Source organism: Vipera berus (assembly GCF_964194415.1).
Source record: "Vipera berus genome assembly, chromosome: 9".
NCBI lineage: Eukaryota > Metazoa > Chordata > Lepidosauria > Squamata > Viperidae > Vipera > Vipera berus.
Window position 1 is genome coordinate 21,724,849 of NC_138212.1, and position 13,677 is coordinate 21,738,525.

Consider the following 13,677-nt stretch of genomic DNA (forward strand, 5'->3'; position numbering starts at 1 on the left):
CCACTTCTGCTAAGTTTTCTATGTTCTCCAACAATTTGGTAGCTGTTTCAAGTGGCTCCTCCAAGATAAAAACCAAGTCATCCGCAAAGGCTTGTAATTTATATTTTCGATCTTTTATCTTCAATCCTTTAATTTCTATATCTTGTCTAATATTTCTAGTCAATACTTCCAATAACAATGGGGATAATGGACATCCCTGTCTTGTATCCTTTTCAATATCAAAGTTTTCTGTATAATCTCCATTTAAAATTATTCTAGCCGTTTGTTTATGGTAGATTGTTTGAATTGCATTTATAAAGTTTTTTTCCAAAGTCCATTTCCACCAATTGCTGGAACATAAATTGCCAGTTTAGATTTATCAAAAGCTTTTTGTGCATCAAGAAATATTAATGCCATCTGTTTCCCTGGGTGGCTTTCATAGTACTCTAAAACATCCAAAATCATTCTTAAGTTATTTTTTACCTGTCTTTTAGGTAGAAAGCCATTTTGATTTGTATGTATAAATTCAGTCAAAAATTTCTTAATTCTTTCTGCCATTATTGAAGCAAAATTTTTATAATCCACATTTAATAGCAATATTGGTCTATAGTTTTTTATTTGTGTAAGATCAGTATCTTCTTTAGGTATTAAGATAATATTAGCTTCTGTCCACGACTTTGGTATTTTACTCTCCAAAAGTATTTCATTACACAGTTCTTTCAAAGTTGGGCTTAATACATCTTGTAATGCTATATAAAATTCTGCAGGAACCTTTTCGGCTTCCGGTGGCGACGCGACGCCGAAGACAGCCGTTTTCGGGCTGCCCGCTCCGCAGCTGTGTTTTTCCATCATAAACAGCGCCGATCAGCTGTTTAGATGGATTTGAAGCCCCCTCCTCGGGAGAAGAGGACGGGGTGAGGCCCCAGGTAGGGGTTGAGCTCTCCGGGGCCGCCTGAGCTGAGAGTTTGGGCGGCTGAAGGATTGAGCCCCCCCGAAGCCTGGGTTGCTCCGAGCTGCGCAGCGCCCCTGCTCCGGGATTTATGGAGCAGAGCCAGGCGTTAGCAACCACCCCTGCCAAAAGGAAATACTTTTGATTATCAAGATGCAGGCAGAGCGGTACAGGAGGTCAAGGTGATGTGGACTCTTATCTTTACTCTCTAGCTCAATGGATTTTATAGCTTTAAAGTGAAAGTGCGCAATAAGTGAAAGTGGGGGAAGATGGCGGCTAAAACTTCTAAAGCTCTTCGGAGTGCGGGGTCTTCCCTGGTGCAACAGACCTCATTGCAAGCTTTGCTTCCTCCTGCACCTCCTCCGGCATTGACGCTTAAGGATTTACAAGACGCTCTTGGAAAGCATTCACAATTGATGTCTGACATGATGGATGAAAAGCTGAAAAAGTTGGAGGAGAAACTGGAGAAGAAGATGGAAGAGAAGTTTAGAGCAATGAGGGTGGACATGTTGTCTATGATTGAATCTGTAGCTGAATGTGTGCAACAGCTGGATGAAAAAGTGAAGGATCTCAGTCAAAAGAACTCTATATTAGAAGCAAAGGTATTAGAAAATGAAAATATAAGGGATAAAATGGACGGAGAATTGAGCCTTGCTCAGTATCATCAGATGCAGTATGCTATTAGAATCAGGGGTTTAAAGGAGAACTGTAAAGAAGATTTAAAGCAGCTGATTTTTGAGGCTCTGGAAGGGGTATTGGGCCAGCCAGCATCTGAAATTGAGGGAAATATGGACAAAATTTTTCGTGTAAATTCATGGATTGCAAGACAAAGGAAGTTACCCAGAGATGTGGTGGTCTATTTTACAAAGAGAGTAATTAGAGATGAAGTTATTCAAGCTGCTTATGATACTAAACTGGTAGTGGCTGAGCAAGAAGTCTTGGTTTTAAAAGAGATTCCTCCGAAGATTTTAAGGAGAAGGAAAGATTTTGCATTTTTAGTATAGGAACTTAAGAAATGTGATATTAAGTTTAGATGGGAGATTCCAGTTGGACTGGTGGTGACGCATGAAGGTAAAAGACATCGTCTGGTTACTGTGGCCCAGGCACGTGATTTTTATAGCAATGTGTTAAAAGCAACCCCCCTATCATTTTTGGAAGCTGTTAAGGGATACGGCGAGGGAAAGCTTCAAGATGTTGCAGACAGACAGATAGAGGACAATGGTGTTGGAGGGGATCAAGATACAGTTTCAGTGGATGTTGCAGGAGGCCAGAGGAAGACGCGTGCCGCCCTAAGAAGAGCGAGACGAGAGCAAGAGCAAGACCAGCAGATAGTTATGGAATCTCCAAAGTGTATTTACAGTGAAGATGTGGGAGGGGCGCGGTCCAAAGAAGTTTTGGGGGTCATGACAGACGTGCTCCAAAAGTTTTGGGGCGTTAAGATTGCTGATTAAATTTTTAAATTAGTATCTTAATGGATTAAATTTATCATAGAGGAGAAAGAAAGTTTTTTTTTTAATATTTAACACAATTTAAGATGGATGTTATTTGCTTGTTAGAAAAGTATATTAGGGTTATGGACTAAAAGTATGTGTTGAACTAAGAATGGGTATGCAAGCTCCTAATTAACAACAAGTTGTCTTACAGACTGCTTAAACCTTTTTTTTTACTCTTTTTATTTGAACTCAAGGATGACTTGGAACTGCGAGACATTTGGTGCGATACATGCAAGAATTATTTTTGATTATGCTTTAGTTTGGTTGGAGATTATTAAGGCTAATAGATAGGCGCTTTTGGCGCGTAACTGAGAATTTGTTTTTTTTTTTCTTTGAAATTAATATGAATAAGGACTGGGATTAAGAAAATCTATTCTGAGTAAAGCTCTTTTCTGTTTTTCTCTTTTTCTTTTTTACTTTATTTGTAATATTAATATTGTTTGTATTCATTTTACATGAGCTAGAGGGAGATAGAACTAATAGTTTATTGCTGATAACATAGGGGTGCTTATGTTTGTTTTTTGATTTTATACCCTGTATTTAGCTCTGGGAAGTCGGGGGGGAGGAGGGAATGGGGGGAAGGGATAGGGAGGGTTGGGTGGGGGTGGGGGAGGGGGGGATTAAAGTCAAAATGTATTGTAAAACTTTTTAAATAAAAAAAAATTCTGCAGGAAGTACATCTGGGCCCGCATCCTTATCTTTTTTTTGCAATTTTATCTACAACTACACAAGAAAATACTGGACTTAAATCACTAAAATCTTTGTATAATGGGAGACTAATGCAATAGCAGATGCGACTTTGGATTACAAAAGCCATAAGCAAGGGAAAAATGGAGGAAATATACTACCTAAAGTGTTCTCAAAAATCATAGAAGAATTGTGTATCCAAGACATTTGGAGAGAGAGAAACCCAGAAAAACTACAATATACATTTTATTCAAATAGACATAAATCATGCTCTAGAACTGATATGATAGGGACATCGTTCGACTTGAAAATGATAATACAAGATGTGGAGATAGAAACTATTGTTTGGGCAGACCACAACCCAATAAAAATGACCTGGAAAGGAACTAAGAAAAAGCTAAGATGATCTCTGAATAAATCTATATTGAAAGAAAAAGAATTCTTGCAACTAGTGATAAAGGAAACGGAATTCTTCTTTAAAATAAACACGACAGAAGAAACATCTCTTCGAAATGTATGGGACACAGCCAAAGCATACTTCAGAGGGTTGGCTATAACTTATGCTTCTAAGAAGAATAAAGAAAAGAAGTGACTACAGTTAAAGCTGAGAGAAGAACTTAAAAAATTGGAACTAGAGCTACAAACAGACCCACAGAAGAAAGTCCTTAAGAAACAAATGGACATAATAAAGCATAAACTAAATTTGGTCAAGATGGAAATAATGGCCCAACAGATTAAACGGACTAAACAGAACTTTTCTGAAAACGCTAATAAGCCGGGGAGATGGTTAGCATATACGGTAGATTGAAAAAAGAAAAAGAAAAAAAGAATGATAAATAAGCTACAAGATTTAAAAGGAGAATTACACTTCCAAAATGATGCAATGAAAAAAATTATCAAAGACTACTATGAGACACTTTACAAGGCAGAGGAAGTTCCTAAAGAAAAAATACAGTTGTATTTAAAAAAAGCAGATTTGCCAAAAATCCCGGAGAATATCCGAAATATATTAAATGGAAAAATATCAGTGATGGAGATAATGGAAGCTATAAAAAGGCACCAGTGTGCATTTTTAAAAATGCATTTACAAGTAAGTTTTTAAGAATTGCACATAGCCAGAGACTTTATGGAGAAGTGTTATGGAGAACAGGTCAATTTCAGTAGCTCAAAGCATTGAGAAATTGTCAAAACCCATTCCTATTTTATTTTATTTCATTTCTATTTCATCCCACCTTTCCTGGGTTTTGCCATGCTTCCTTTCACTCCAATGTAATCCTTTATTTTGTTTATTGGGTTTGTATCCTGTTTCCTGCATTATCTCTCTCTCTGAACTTTATCTTTTAAACTGTCAGATAAAGAACAAAGGAGGAAATAAGGAATGTAACCTCAGTGCCTGGGTTATGTCTATGCTCCCAGAGAAAGGTGTGAAGAAGCCGCTGACCCTCGCTGTGTGAGCTGGAGACTGCTCGATGTTATCTCCCCGGTTCCCACAACGGACTTAACACCTGGGGATTGGCTATCCCACATTGGGCGGTCGATCTATGGGGTGAGGTCCTGCTTGGGGACACTATAACCTACTGCGTTGCACGGGAAAATCTCAGATCCTGTCTATTATGCCTGCTATCACCTACTCTTAATAAAAGTTCCTGCTCAGAAGAAATTGTTTCCAAGAGTTCTGCTTTCTTAAGATGTGGGCTTGAAGTGGGTCCTGAAGAAATGGTGGCCTAGAATTTTAAACCTTTCTCCATAAGGGTGATGTTCATTGGCCATGGGTTCTTGTTCTGATCTCATGTTCCATGCACATGGAAAACATGTCCTCTGTTGTGCTTGGGTCTAATGTGCTTGGATTCCAAGGCAGATCAAAAGGTGGGACACCTGATGGAGCTGCAAATTTTATTAGCATTCTTTATTATCTTCTGCAGAGTGGATTTATCCAGCATAAAGGCCTGTCCTAGAACTGAGGATCCTTCGCCCACTTCAGCGCACATAACATGCCCAAGTTATTCCTAGTGTGGAGGGTTTTGTCTTTTTTTCACCCGTAATAACAAGAGTAGCTATTGAATCTTTGAACTATGGTGCTGGAGAAGACTCCCTTGGACTGCAAGGCGATCAAACCGGTCAGTCCTAGAGGAGATCAACCCGGACTGCTCTTTAGAAGGCCAGATCCTGAAGTTGAAACTCAAATACTTTGGCCACCTAATGAGAAGGAAGGACTCACTGGAGAAGAGCCTAATGCTGGGAAAGGTTGAGAGCAAGAGAAGAAGGGAACAACAGAATGAGGTGGCTGGATGGAGTCACTGAAGCAGTAGGCGTGAGCTTAGATGGACTCCAGAAGATGGTAGAGGACAGGAAGGCCTGGAGGAACGTTGTCCATAGGGTCGTGATGGGTCGGACACGACTTCGCAGCTAACAACAACAACAAGCTATTGAATGTACAAGTAGTCTTGACTTACAACAGGCTGCTTACAACGGATCTACCTGGGGCTACCTGAACCCCAAAGTCACAAATTGTGATGATCAAGCCCTCCCCCAGTCACCTGAGCACACTTCGGGTGCTCAACACCTGAGCCCCGCCTTAGCCGTGGAAGTCGACTGGGTGACTTTTGGGCCAGTCTCTCCCTGCCAGCCCAACTGACCTTACGGGATTGTCATGGAGATTCATGTGTTGAACATGTTTGCCACCTTGACTTATTTGTAAAAGTAAAGGTGGGATATAAACAAATGGCTGTCTGCGGCACCTGTCACATGGCCACATTTTATGCCAGCTAAAAGCTCTTTATGGTTTTTGTCAAAACCCCACCCAAAGCAAACCACGGACTGTCTGTCTGTGAAAGTAACTGGAGAGACAAGATGCACAAACAGAATAGCACAACCCAACGATAAGTAGGTGGGGGTAGAAAAAGAGGTTTTTCAGGAAAACGTTGAAGTGGCTTTGAGGAAAACAGCTTCCAGACCTTTGCCACAAACAGCATTTGGTATTGCAAATCTGCAGAAGAGCATTTCCCCCCCCCCCATTCAGCGAATCTTTGCACAGAAGTCTCAATCAGCTGAGTGGGGAATTTACAAAAAACTAGGAAACGGGTACAAAGGAGCCTTCAATGGTTACATTACATCAAAATGTGTGTTGATAGGGTGGGCATATCCACCTTCGATAGAAGAGAATATTTGTAGCTCAGGGTTGAACTGTGGGGTCCCTGATGTTTTGTAACCTTGCTGGTTTTCCTGCTGACGTTTCATTACCAAATTGGGTAACCTTATCAGTGCTAGGCTATCTAGTGACTAAATAGAACGTCGACACTTCACTTGTTTTCCCCAGCACGCGCCGATAGCCACTAGAGGGCGCGATTGCTCCATTTTTCTCGGGCCTCGCTGCAGAAATCCATCGCTGCAGCGCTTCTTCCTGTTGCCGGGGGCGAATATTCTCCGTGATCTTCTTTCCCCCAAAGGCAGGGGTAGGCAACCTCGGCTCTTTTATGACTCATGGACTTCAACTCCCAGAATTCCTGAGTCAGCTCTGCTGACTCAGGAATTCTGGGAGTTGAAGTCCATGAGTCATAAAAGAGCCGAGGTTGCCTACCCCTGCCCAAAGGGGACGCTCCGGGAAGCGACTACGAGAAGCTCTATACCAGGGGCGGGGAAGCTCGGCTCTTTTATGACTTGCGGTCAGCGTGGCTGGCTCAGGAATTCTGGGAGTTGAAGTCCACAAGTCCTAAAAGAGCCAAGGTTCCCCACCCCTGCTCTATACTTTCCCAGCCAGGGATCTCACTAGCGGAGGAACGCGTCCACGCGTGGAAAAGTACCTGCATGGGATTTGGAACGGCCGGGCGAGGGCTGCTAATCCGTCTCCTCAAGCCCCCTTGCCGAGCTCGATAGCCGCGGGATTGTGGCCCTTTTCACAAAGAAGCAGTGGTTGCTAGCAGGACTGTTAGCGGGGGCACGGGGGGGGGGGTGGGAGCTGTGGTACAGCTTAATTTAGGCGCCGACCCGGCCAATGCAAGCCGAGCGTTGCTTCCGTCCTGCGGCCAATCGATCACACGCACATTCGTACCTCTCCTCGTTTCGGAGCAGGTCGGCTCGGAGGAGTGCGCGGCCGAAACAGCTGGTGGTTTTAGCACAGTTGGAATCAGTTGTTTGGAAACGCACAGGTCCCACTAACACAGGTGGCTGTTGCGGCGGGACAGCCAGTCTGCCGCATTCTCAACATGCGAGTAGAGAGTAATAACTTTTTTTTTAATCCCATTTATATCCCGCCCTTCTCCGAAGACTCAGGGCGGCTTACAATCTAAGAAGCACAAACCAATGTGCTTAGCAATAGCCTTCATTCTATGTATATGCCTGCTTATTAGGGCTTTCCCCCCCCCCCAGCGGCATTACTACAAAGTCAGCTTATTGCCCCCAACAATCTGGGTCCTCATTTTACCTACCTCGGAAGGATTGGAAGGCTGAGTCAACCTTGAGCCTGGTGGGACTCGAACCTGCACTAATTGCAGGCAGCTGGTGTTACTTAAGGAGGCATTAGCCCACTGCTCCACCACTTTAAACGTACATTAATCAGCATAACCTCGTTGCATGCAGCTCTCAAAGGGTAACCACCTCCAATACACACTGCATAAACATGACCAGGGGTAGGCAACCTTGGCTCTTTTACGACTCGTGGACTTCAACTCCCAGAATTCCTGAGCCAGCCATGCTGGCTCAGGAATTCTGGGAGTTGGAGTCCACGAGTCGTAAAGGAGCCAAGGTTGCCTACCCCTGAACATGACCGAAATAATAACGACAATAACCTATGGCGAGATAAACAACTGAAGTGAAACGCAATGCGGCTGTTTCACGCTTGGGTGCGACCCTTTTCCTTGGCCAACCGCCATTCCAGCTTGCGTAATTTGGAAGGAACCCCTTCGATTCAGTGGGATCTGCCCTTCCTTGGAGAAACCTGGAGGGGCAATGTAGTATGAAAGGAGACTCACACGAATCTTGAGCAGCTGTGTTCTTTATCGGTTAACTTTCACTCGTATATCTATGTCTTAAACAATAGCTTTAGTAGTTAAAAATTGACAGTTTACATGCCATCCCGAAATTGGTTGTTTTTCCTTATCTATTGCTTATCCCTTTCAATTAACACAAGGATTAATATATGATCCAGTTTCCTGCATTCCATAAGTTTATCTTTCTAATTTAAGATCTTGTTTTTCCGCATGTTATCTCAAGCGCACTCTTGTACACTTCTTCTGTAGTCCCTGTCTAAGGTTTGCCATCCAAGACAGGGACATGCAGAACGTATTTTTATTTTATTTATTTATTTTAATTCCATTTATATCCCGCCCTTCTCCGAAGACTCAGGGCGGCTTACAAGCTTAGCAGTAGCCTTCATTCTATGTATATGCCTGCTTATTAGTATACTTCAAGATGGACTCAGAAAACATGCTACAGGGCAACTGAGGTGGAGTTTCCTCAGAATTGCAAAATTGAGGGCCAATGCGGTTCCTACCCTCCCCAATCGCCCCCCCCCCCGACGAAAGAACGGGGCCTGCGTTTTGCTAGAGGTTTTGCAATCTGAAAGGGCGGGGTGGGTGGCTGGGTGAGTGAGGAATAAGGCCGAATTTGGCCAGACTGGCCCAGAGAAGGCCGGACCTTCTGCCCACGCAGCCTTATCTAGCATTTTGCTCCGTTTAGTTGTAGTTGGTGTAGTTGGTTCACATAGTGTGGTGGGATGGAGGGTTTGTTGTCACTGTGTGTTGGGGGGAGAGAGCACGGGGGGGGGGGAGGCTCAGATAATCTCAATGTACACATGTTGTACTTTGACAATAAAGGTTTATTATTATTATTACGTCTGCCGGCCCACCGTGGACCCGCACATCAGAGCCCCAGGCCTCGGTGTGCCCCTTCCGCTGCACCAGAGACCCTGGGAAAAGGTTCCCTTCCCTTGGCAAGGTCGCCCTTGCCCCGGGAGAGGGCAGAGGGGAGCCGTCCGGCTAGCCCAGGGGTAGGCAACCTCGGCACTTTTATGACTCGTGGACTTCAACTCCCAGAATTCCTGAGCCAGCCATGCTGAGGGGAAAGATAGGTTTCCAAGCTGAGCCAGGCTGGCTCAGGAATTCTGGGAGTTGAAGTCCACGAGTCATAAAAGAGCCGAGGTTGCCTACCCCTGGGCTAGCCCGTGCCTCCTGCCCCGCGCGAGCGTGGCCGGGGATTGGGGGGGGGGACTCTGCCCGTCCCACCGGCTGCTCCAGCGTTTCTGCTCCGGGGAGGGACTCTTAACTTTAGGCGCATCTCTCCTCTCCTCGCTCGCTCAGATCTCCGCCTGCGCGGGAAGCGGAACGGCCGCCGCGTTGCCAGTCTACGCGGGCAGAGTTCCGAGCGGCGGGAAGCGAAGGCGAAATCCTTCGGAGGGGAAGAGAGGACTCCTGCGAGGGCGGGCAGCCCGGGCGGGTGCGGATGAAAAGCTGCCCACCGGGCTTTGGAAGGCTGGCTGGCTGGGGGCGCTCCGTGGCAGGCGGCGGCGGCATAGTTGAAGCTTCCCGTAAAATCAGGGGTCTTCAAACTCGGCCCTTTTATGACTCAACTCCCAGAATTCCTCAGCTAGCATGTCTGGCTGAGGAATTCTGGGAGTTGAAGTCCATGAGTCATAAAAGGGCCGAGTTTGAAGACCGCTGCGTAAAATGAACCGGGCTCGGGCGGCTGTTCCTCGTCCTGCTGTGCTCTTGCGACGGAGCGGACGGAGGCCGGATGCCTCTTGAGTTGCTCTTGGCTGGGCTAGCCCGAACTCTGGCGAGGGTATCTAAAGGCTGGGACCTCTCTTGACTCCATCCCCAGGCTCCCTTTCTTCTTTGGATAATAATAATAATAATAATAATAATAATAATAATAATAATAATAATAATAATGATGATGATGATGATGATGATGATGATGATGATGATGATGATGATGATGATGATGATGGAAGAAGAAGAAGAATTTGTCTTTGGTTAATAGAAAAAGGAACGAAGAACACCGCAGAAGAGGTCAATTAAGATAAAATCTCTTTTCCACCAAGAATTTATTTATTTATTAGTTGAATTTATATACCGCCCTATTCCCCGAAGGACTCAGGGCGATTCACAGGGCAATTAAAACAGTACAAAAAAGAATAACATGGAATTAAGTTAGTACAGGCCCACAATTCCTAATAACAATAAAATTAAAATTTTAAAATTAATTTAATATAATTTAATTAAATACTTTAAATACTTGGTCTCCTCCACCAAGAATAAAGGGGGCTGTATCTGATGGGAAGACCCTTTTGCACAGGCAGAATCGGATGGAAACTGCTTGGGAAGATGGAAGTCAGTAATTGATACATGTTTAATCTCTGAGGAAAATAGGGTGGTTGCTCCATTTGGTTAAAGGTGAGATAAGTTTATAGCAGACCCAATTATGAACACAATTGGTCAAGCCATAATCGTACACTGTCTGAATGACTTTTCTTTCATGCAAAAGTCTACCAACTTTAAACCATAGTTTTATCCTGAATTTTCACCTCCACAAATGGGTAATGCAGATGCCTTAAGATGAAGAATTATCTCTGGTTGGGGAAAAAGTGAAGTCTTCTCCTACCTGGAAGACGAGCAAAAGGATTGGCTCCTAAGCCAAAGCCATAACTATGTAAATATCACTAATAAGAATACAAAATTATAATTAAAAGAGGGGAGGGAGCAGGATGCACAAGGAGAAGTGGGGTTACTTTTAGTCCATCAACCACCTCCACCTATAAACACCTATACAGGTGCTTTTTCTAACAGAGAAGGCAATTTTGAACGTTGGTGTGTTTTGAAGGAACATTGCTGTCACTGAAGGGAAGAGAAAGGAAAAATGAGTGTCCTTCAGCTCAAGAACTGATGGTGAAAGAGGTTTGGACTTCAGCAAACCAACAGCAGAGCATCTGAAAAGGAGGAAAAAAACCCAGCAGCCTCAACAGCCCAGGAGAGGAATGGAGAGCCTACACTACAGCCAACCCAGCCCCTTCCTCGTCCCAGAGACTGCAAGGGACAGGGGGTGTCCCCACAGAGCCTCGCTCCCACCTGCCCTCCCCCAAGTAGTCAGCCTGGCCTTGGTGCCTTCTGCCTCTGTGGCAGGGAAGTCTGGGAGCTGTAGTCCCAGGATACCTATGGGCACCAGGTTGGGGAGCCACACCTTCCTTCCCACTGCCTTGGCACTTGCCCTGAGCAGAATTCTCACGGAGGGCAGCCATTCTGCTCTGGCACATCCCACCCGCAAAGAGTCACGCCAGCCAGCTCCTCCGACCTGCTGCCAGTGTCCACAATAGCTGGTGCCTTTGGGAAGGTTTTGTGTGATCTCAGCCCAGCTCCCGGACTGTCCAGTGCGAAGGGCTCCAGGAACACCAGAATGGACAGCTGGGGAGTGGGGATTGAAAGGAGCCCCTCTTGTTTAGGCTAAGAAAGAAGACGTGTAGATGCCTCTTTGCCATCCTCAGATGCTCTGTAACTCTTAACCAAGTAGACATTTTCCACTTTGCTCTGACAAACACAGAGGATGGAAATTTTTGAAAGGGGAGTATAATTTATTTCCAAATTTAAACAGTTTCTTGCCAGGGTTTTTTAAATATGTGGTACATGAGCGTGGACAGTTATTCATTGCTTCATTTCCATATCATTTCTGAGGGCAGGTTTGAATAGCTTTCTCAAAGATAATTCACCCCCCCTTTTCTTCCTCAATTATTGTGAAAAAATCTCTTCTTTTCTTTTCTTCCTCCTCCTCCATAAATACATAGTCCATATGCTATTGGTAAAAGGGTGAACAAAGAAATTAAAAGCATGAGATTAGAAAAAGAAAAACATAGCTAATATTAATCGATATCAACATCGTTCACTACAGCTGTCCTACTCTTGCAAAGCATCTTCCACCGTGTCCACATCCTGCTTTGTAATTGCCTTTTTTCTTCATTATCACATTATTTCCACCCAAACACAATTTTTGTGGTCTGCCTCTTTCTCTCCATCAACACTTTCTTTGTGATTTTTTTGTTATTTCATTCATTCTCTGTCTATGATCAAATCACTGCAATGAACTTCTTTCATACAGATCATTTACTTTTGTACCAATTCCTTTCTTAATTCATGTTCTTTAGTCTTTACCCTTCTCACATTCCAATTTCCAATCTCTCCCATGCTATGATTGTCACTGGTGGACCTAACCAATCTTAACTCCTGCCGTGATCATAATTTTAGTAAAACCAGGTTTTTACTGGGTGTTTTTAGTAACGTGGAAAACGTACGGAATAGGTTTACTGCCTTTAGTCAGATCAAATGTGGCATGCCCTGCTAATGGTAATGATGATACTGGTTTGTTTTGGTACTTTTTGTTTACTAAATGCCATAAATGCAAATAAAGCTCATTAGTTTATTATAAACCATGCTTGTGCAAACGCTGGTCTCTAATCTAAAATCTACCTCACGAGCTATGACTCGAGGCTCCAAGTAACAATGCAATAAATTTAAGTGCAAGTTTCCACTGTTTAAAAAACTGATGCCGAGTCTTACGAGGGAACCTAATCCCAACCAGATACTCCTTAAATTAAAAGCCGCGTGCAGGAAGCTGCTTGGGGAAACGCATCTTGCAAAGCTTGTTAAGGGGGAAGATACTGGTCTAGAAACTTTGAAACGCCAATCTCGTGCTCAGGGAGGGCAGGTCAGATAATCGGTGCAACCACCTCGGCTGCAAAAGCGAAAACATTTTTTTTTGGAAGACTAGTAAACGGCAAAAAAAAAAAATCTCTCCCTTTTCGCCGATGCGACCGCGCGCCGCTATCCGCCTCGCCTGCCTTGCCGCCCGGGGGGGCCGCCTAGGCGCTAATACGCCCGGTCCGGGAGCCGGGAGTCTGGCCCCGCCCGCTGAGCCTTGGAGCGCGGAGGCTGGAGCTGTGGCCTACCTGGCACGTCGGAACGGCTGGTGGGTGCAGTCTGGCCATTAACCATGTCTGCCAAGGGAAGGCTGCAAGACGAGCCGCCGGTTCCCCAAGTTGGCACGAGCAGCGCTCTGCCCAGATCAGGAGGCGAAGGTCCTCCTGCCTTGGATCCTCCGCCTTCTGCGCCCGAAGAGAGAGAGTCCAGACGCAAAACCATCTCTATTTTCTCTGGCACTGGAAAACAGGGTAGGAAAAAGGGGAAAGAGAGGCCCGAACTGTCTCTTCCGTCAGATTTCCAACTTTCTACTCCTGTCGCTGGGGAATTCGGGGCAAAGTCAAAGCAGGTGTCTAGGCTGTTGTGGGCCTTAAACCTCATCAAGTTAGAACAGGAAAATCATCCCAGGGCTGCGTTAGGTGGTTTGAAATTCCGTGACTCCAACAACACGGCAAAAGAGAAAAAAACGACTTTTTCTGCTAGAGCTACGGATGGATTTTTCCCAGGAACGTTAGGACCTAATGCAAAAAGGCCAGATCCTGCAATAAAAAAGGAAATGGCTCCACCCACAAAATGGGTTTATACGCAATCGCTAATAGATCCCATCCCAACACTATTTGGCGATTCAAGTGGCTGTGCTAAATCGGCTAATAATGAGAGAAAGAAAACG